General features: G+C 42.1%; 1 long non-coding RNA gene across 1 annotated transcript; it reads left to right on the plus strand.

Moving 5' to 3' along the window:
- The first annotated feature begins 2615 nt into the window (after positions 1-2615).
- Positions 2616-6213, plus strand: LOC311055162. Its single transcript, XR_014601764.1, has 3 exons — positions 2616-2743; positions 5089-5138; positions 6125-6213. It is a non-coding gene; the product is annotated as an uncharacterized lncRNA (long non-coding RNA).
- The last annotated feature ends 1193 nt before the right edge of the window (positions 6214-7406 follow it).

Below are 7406 nucleotides of genomic sequence, written 5' to 3' on the forward strand. Positions count from 1 at the left end.
TACGGTAACCTTTTTTCTTTACTTAAAGGTCTTTACTTAAAGGTATTCCAAATTATTGTTTTATTATTCATTGTTTTATTTACGGGTTTACACTGCAGAAATAAATAAAAAAGTGGGTGAAAATAAGTTTTGTGCAAGTTCTGTTGTTTTTATTTCCATAGAAAAAATGTAAGGGAAGAAGAAGAAAGGGGGTAGAGAGATCAATCAAAGACACAAAAATGATCTGCATATTTACACACAGTACCTGGGGTAAGATATAAAGGTGTGTGTGAGCATAGCATCATTAAGTCGTATTACATGGTTAAGAGTCTGATGTGATAGCAAATTAAATCCCTATAGAACACACACATATGTGCAAGATGTTTTATTACTACGCTAATAAGCCTAATGGATTATTATCAGGAAAGTGAAATATAAGCTATGATCTCTTAACATTACTATTTGGGATGTGTGGAAGAATTTAGTCTGCAGAAACACTTTAGAATCAACTTTAGTGTCACATCACATGATTACAGATGTAAAAGAGTGTGTGAGATTATTTTTTACAAGCTCTCAACATCTAGAGTTACAGGAAGAGTTAAAATAGAGAAATAATATAGAAGTGGGAAAAAAAAAACGTAACGGCTAAACGGGAAGGAACAGCTGTATGCTTCTCTAGAAGTATACTGCTGACAAGTGACTCCAGGAAACAACACTGATGACGAGTCCAAGTGTGTGCATCAGTAGATGTTTGTTAACTGAAGTGATTAGTGTGGTGACATCTGCAGTGGCGTCCACAGACATTTTGAGGGGCAGGTGCTCAAGTAAATTATACTTTCTTTTGTTTACTTGGTCTGCTCTTTTTTCCCCTCTACACCTATACCTCTTTGCCAAAAATAGCAGATCTACAAGCCCACAACGCCAAGTTCTCCCCAGAAAATGGATGCTAGGTTTCGAGTGGTCATGGTGAAAAGAAAAATCATATCACATAAAGATTTGGTGGACCCCCTGTAGTAACTCTGAGGACCCCCTAGGGGTCCCGAACCCCCTGTTGAAGACCCCTGCTGTAAACTGAAAAAAAAGACAAAAAAGCTTTTTTCTCTTTTTTTCAAAATGGCACTTCTGGTCAAGAGGGCAAAGGGCAGGTGCTCTAGCACCACCTAGAGTCTATCTGTGCACGTCCCTGGACATCTGGAAAGGAGGCCGGAGAGACGGCAGCCCGGGGTGGAGAGGGTTGGCAGGCCCTAACCACTTCTTCTGAGGGGAAGAACCCAAAGCAAGCTACATACCGAGGTAAAACCTGTAACATTCAAGAGGGTTTAAAAAACCCATCAAGGCCTGGAGGCAACCCACAGTGCCCAGAGCCTCCATAGTGTCGCTAACGCCTGCTACCCTAAGCCCCCGAGAGGCAGTGGGGGCAGTAGCATGCCACTTGGACACAGGCCGGGTCCTGATCAGCCTCGGTTGAGACGCCTGGAGGAGGGTGCTTGTTGCAAGACCCGAAACACCCAGTGACCCAGGAAACAACGCTGATGGTGTGTCCAAGTTTGTGCATCAATAATAGATCAGTGGTTTTCAACCTTTTTCATGCCAAGGACCCCTAAATTGACGTACATTTGATCGCGGACCCCCATTTGAAAATGTTTTGTACCAGGGACCCCCAGAAGCAAAGATATCAGTTCATTTTTTATTTAAAAAAACGTGAATATTCAAAGATATGCACACTTTTTCAAGGTTTTTCCAAAAATAGCAGATCTACAAGCTCATGGTGCCGCGCTATGAGCTTGTATTTCTGCTATTTTTGAATAGCCAGAGCTAAGTGGTTAAAAATGATTGTGACGCTATTAACTCATTTGGCTGGGGACCCCCTGGTACCCCCTCAAGGACCACTGGTGGTCCCCGGACCACTGGTTGAAAACCACTGGTATAGATGTTTTGTGAACCTATATAACATTTGTTAACAAACCAACAGAGCCGTATCTGCAGGACAGGAGGATGGGGTGGGTGTGTTTTTATATATTTTTCTGGCCCTAGATTTTGGCACACAATAATATGAAATCTCATGCTTAGTTGCACCATTATAGGTCAGCCTGACCCAGTGCAATTCATCCATTACAATCAATGTATCTTACGGAACCGTTTCCTGTTTCCCAGAACATTCTGGTTCAATAACCAAACTCATAACTATTTGGAACATACATTGCTTTGAAATAACGTGTGATAATCTTACTGTGTCACAGTCTGAATATACCATACAGTCTGAATTTATTATAGACATATTGATATAGTTACATGCTGTGAAAATAGCTGATCTTTTGATCTTTTTTTGATCTTTTGGTTTTTGGTTATTAATCGGTTAATTTATCAAATTAATGATCAACAATTATGTGTTAATAATTTGAATTGATTAGTTGGATGAACTGCTTTACTCCTAGATGGATGTTCTCTTGTCTACAGGTCTGGAAGAGGTCACATAGTACTGTTACTGTATAAAAACAATGGACAGTACCCGAGACCAACAGCAGGGGGCATCAATGCACCAACTGGCGTCTAGACAGAGTGGTCGTCAGAAGAAGAACATACCCACAATGCAGTAGTGAAAACAACATGGCGTGTCGACTGACTGTTTGTTGACACTTTAAAATACCATAGATTTATATACAAGTAAAACACAAAGAAAAGTCAAACGTGTCGTTTCTAAACAGCGTCGTCGTTAAGCAGCAGGAGGACGTTTGTTAGCAGCTCAACCACTGAAACACAGCAGGTAAAGATCAACTCATTCATGTTGGGTTGTAGCTTAGCCCCATATAGTACCTCTCCCTCCGCTATGTAGCTCCGAGATGAGGTCCTATATCGTTCTCTGCCGTTCGGCTGAAAAATGTCCGCACATTTGCCACTTTACATGTTTCTTACCCCTTTCTGCACATCGTATCCAAAAAGTAAAGGTATTCTGAAATGATCACAGATGTTTGAAATTGTAACTCACCATAAAATCTAACAAACGAGTTGAAAAAAGCACTTTATTCGCCTCTCTCCTCAGCCGGTTCAATAATATTATGCATTAGAAGATGCAATTCAACATTTGACCAGTAGGGGAATCAGTAATGTTATCTCTATGGGCGCAACTCTTGCGCAATGTCTTAAAAACATGTAACCGGCGGAGGAGAGAGGCGAATAAAGTGCTTTTTTCAACTCGTTTGTTAGATTTTATGGTGAGTTAAAATTTCAAACATCTGTGATCATTTCAGAATACCTTTACTTTTTGTATACGATGTGCAGAAAGGGGTAAGAAACATGTAAAGTGGAAAATGTGCGGACATTTTTCAGCCGAACGGCAGAGAACGATATGGAACCTCATCTCGGAGCTACATAGCGGAGGGTGAGGTTCCGATTGAAGCTATGTTGTAGCTCTGGTCCAGAGCGTTGAGTTCCCTAGGACATTGGTTCTCAAAGTGGGGTCTGGGGACCCCCAGGGGTACTTGAGGGGGTTCCAGGGGGTCCCCAGCTAAATGATGGATAGGAACCGAATGGACCCTTATGGGCTGAGAGTGTACAAATGGAACCAAACGACCCCTAACGGGGGAGAGTGAAATTAACATTGATTTTACATTATGAATTGCGGTCCCAGAGATTAAAAAAATGCCATTAATTGGGGTTCCGTAGCCCCTAATGCATGTCAAACTGGGGGTCCTTGAAATTAAAATGGTTGAGAATCATTGCTAGAGCCGTAAAAATATTTTCTTATGGGGGTCCCTTGCATATCTTTTGAAATGGGGGTCAGCGGGCTAATAAGTGTCAATTTGGGGGTCCTTGACGTGAAAAAGTTTGAGAACCACTGCTCTACAGGGGTCTTCAACGTTTTCAGGCCAAGGACCCCCTAGCTGAGAGAGAGATGAAGCCCCCTCAATATTGTATAAAATTGTGATTCAGATACACTTTTTCTGCTCTTTTTTCCCTTTACACCTATAATAACTCTTTGCCAAAAATAGCCAATCTACAAGCTCACAACGCCTCGCAACGCGAGGCGTTGTGAGCTTGTAGATCTGCTATTTTTGGCTGAAGTTCTCCTTCAGAAAAGGGATGCTAGGGTTCAAGTGGTTCATGTAAAAAAAAAATCCTATCACACAAAGATTTGGCGGACCCCCTGTAGTAACTCTGAGGACCCCCTAGGGGTCCCGGACCCCCTGTTGAAGACCCCTGCTCTAGGATCAAGACTATAGTAGATGTATTTTATCGATGTTTATATCTACGACGAGAGTCTTAGTGACCTCCCCCCCCAGAGTGCCCTGGACTTTCACCAGTAAAACCCGTACTTCTCCGTACATTTACAAACAGTAAATATAAGGTGCTTCCCCGTTTGCACCAAATGTTAACTAGCGGTCCGGTGTGTTTGTGTAATGTATTAGTCCGTATTTTTCAATAAAGAAGTGTTTTAATCCCGTCTGTGGCCGATTCTGTCGGAAGTTCTCAATGGGCGGTAGTGACTGACGGGGCGCATCTGGTGAAAGCCGGAATTACACTCAGTGTAAACGAGGGGGGAAATGGTGTTCGACCACAGACGGGATTAAAACCTTTTTTTTTAAATTGAAACATGTGGAGTAATACATTACACAAACATGCCGGACCGCTATTTAACATTTGGGGCAAATTTTGCATTTGTACATGTCCATAGGTCAACCAAAGAACATGTTTTTTGTATAGGATTTCCTCTCTAGTCATTAAGAATACTTTGAGGATTCTAACAGGAGCCCTCATCCAAGGTCATTTCGACTATGCATGCTCCTCATTGTACCACAACACCACTAAGGCCTTGAAAACAAGCCTCCAGACATCCCAAAACAAACTGATAAGACTACTTCTTGGCCTTAAACATACAACTCATCTAACCCCTGCTCACTTTGCGAGGGTTGGATGGCTCAGGGACAGAGTACAGAAACTTGCAATGGGCCTGATGTACAAGATACACCACAACATTAAGATACCCACACACTGCACACAGTTCCCTCCCATTTGAAAAACATTTGACAATGTTTGCATTTATTTATATGTACCTTGTTGTCCTTGTCATAGCTGTAAAACCATTGTTGTAAATGTTCTTTTTGTACACAGGGCACCATCGAAGAGAGACCCTGGTCTCAATGGATTTCCCTGAAATAAAGGTTTCAATCAATCAATCAAATTGTTTATATTTTGAACTTGCTATTTTGGAAAACTAACGTTTATAACGTTTTTGAACATGCCATTAAAAAAACATGTGTTTAAAAAAATGTATATATATATATATATATATATATATATATATATATATATATATATATATATATATATATATATATATATATGATTGTCAGTCTCCAGGTTTTCCTCAGAATATGTATGACACTGATTTACTTTGTCACTATGGCACATTAGGAGTCCACTAGTATTAGTGTTTCTCAAGTGTTTTATTTTCAAGGTGCCCCATAACTCTGAGAGTGTACACATTTGTAGTTGCAGACCTGTTATGGTCATTGATAATATATTATAATATTATTGTCCGGTCAATTTGTATGTCCGTGGGATTTATTTTATTTTATATATCTTTATTTGTGTGTGTGTGTGTGTGTGTGTGTGTGTGTGTGTGTGTGTGTGTGTGTGTGTGTGTGTGTGTGTGTGTGTATACATATATATATATATAAATCTATGTTTTGGTTTCTATTTTTTGCCCATCCATAGTCTGGGGGGGGGGGGGGTCCCCAGGTGTCCCAGGTGTCCCAAATGTCCCAATGTGCATCAGTACAACATGCACCAGTTACTATTCCACAAACAGCTGGCTTATTGCAGAGTCTGGTCAAAGAACTGCCTCATTCTGAACTGCTTCACCACTTAAAACTTGAAACCTATTTTTTACTTCACTCTAAGTCAGTGAAAATAGCCCACCTACATACACTTAGGTTGTAGATATGCTATTCTCAACACATTCTCTTCTCACGCATTTTGTGTGTGTGTGTGTGTGTGTGTGTGTGTGTGTGTGTGTGTGTGTGTGTGTGTGTGTGTGTGTGTGTGTGTGTGTGTGTGTGTGTGTGTGTGTGTGTGTGTGTGTGTGTGTGTGTGTGTGTGTGTGTGTGTGTGTGTGTGTGTGTGTGTGTGCGTGTGTGTGAAACAGATGTCTACAGGTGATGACCATCTATCCAGTCACAGCATGTTGCCTCAGCACCACATGCATTCCTACGACTCAGCAGCCCTGAGTCCAGACCATCCAATGGCTCCTCCCACTTTCACCTGTGAGGACAACAACAACCACACTGATACAGGCAGTGAGTCTCTCTCTCTCTCACACACACGGGCGTGTTTCCGAATCACACTGCACTGGCTCGGGAGGCCGCGCCCCTTGAAACCAAACAAGCCCCCACGGCCGTCTTGAGTGGCAGTGCGTCCACACAAACACGCCCCACACTGTTCTGTTGCTATGAGAGCAGGCTATATGTCTATCTATAGCAGGCTTGTCGAACTCATTTTGGGGTCTGGGCCGCATTGGTCAAAAAGTGACCCCGGGGCAGACCAAGGACCAGATGGGGGGATTACATCTCCACACTGGCCTGGGAATGCCTCGGGTTCTGTTGCCCCCGCGACCCGGCTCCGGATAAGAGGTTTCAGCAATGCAACACAGACAATGAACTCAGTTCAGTCTTTTTTATTGAACAATAACAAAAATTCAGAAAATGTCAAAGAATCAAAATAATGACACTCAATGCTTTTTTTTTGCGGTTTTAGAATAGAAAAAAATAACCCAACAGTAAAAGCTCAGGTCAAAACAACATCCTTTTTTTGTTCTACAAAAAAAAGATGTAGCTGACATCTCTTTGCTTTAACTAACCTGTCAACATTAGGGACCAGGTTCTGAGCAGTAGTAACTTTCATAATGTCATTTAGATGTCCATGTGTCAACTGTGAGCACATTTTGGATTTGTTGATGTTCATCACTAGCCTGGGATCCAGCCTGCTTCGCTGCGTTCGGCGGACTTTTTTTCTCTCTTCGCTTATCAGTCTGGAATGCCTCCTATCTCCAGGAGGCGGGACACAGCAGCCAAGGTTCGAAACCTACCGTGGCTTCTGATTGGTCTGTGGTGCGGGGCGGGACAAAAAAAAACGGTGTGATCGTTGTGATTCGTCATTCGTTTGAGCAACATCCAATCAGCAACGACGTTGCCTAACGTAACATATGTAGTTCCAGTGTAGTTCTGCAAGACGAGTCAATCGGAGGCATTCCAGACTGAGAAGCGAAGAGAGAAAAAAAAGTCCGCCGAACGTAGCGAAGCAGGCTGGATCCCAGGCTAGTTCATCACTAGGGATGGAGCTTGTTATGTTTTATTATGATAATGAGCACCTTATCGATCCTGCTTATTGAGCCGAGCTTTTATCGAGCCCACTATTGATCTTTTTCTATT

The sequence above is a fragment of the Gymnoscopelus microlampas genome (genome assembly GCF_963454915.1).
Source record: "Gymnoscopelus microlampas genome assembly, chromosome: 11".
Taxonomy (NCBI): Eukaryota; Metazoa; Chordata; class Actinopteri; order Myctophiformes; family Myctophidae; genus Gymnoscopelus; species Gymnoscopelus microlampas.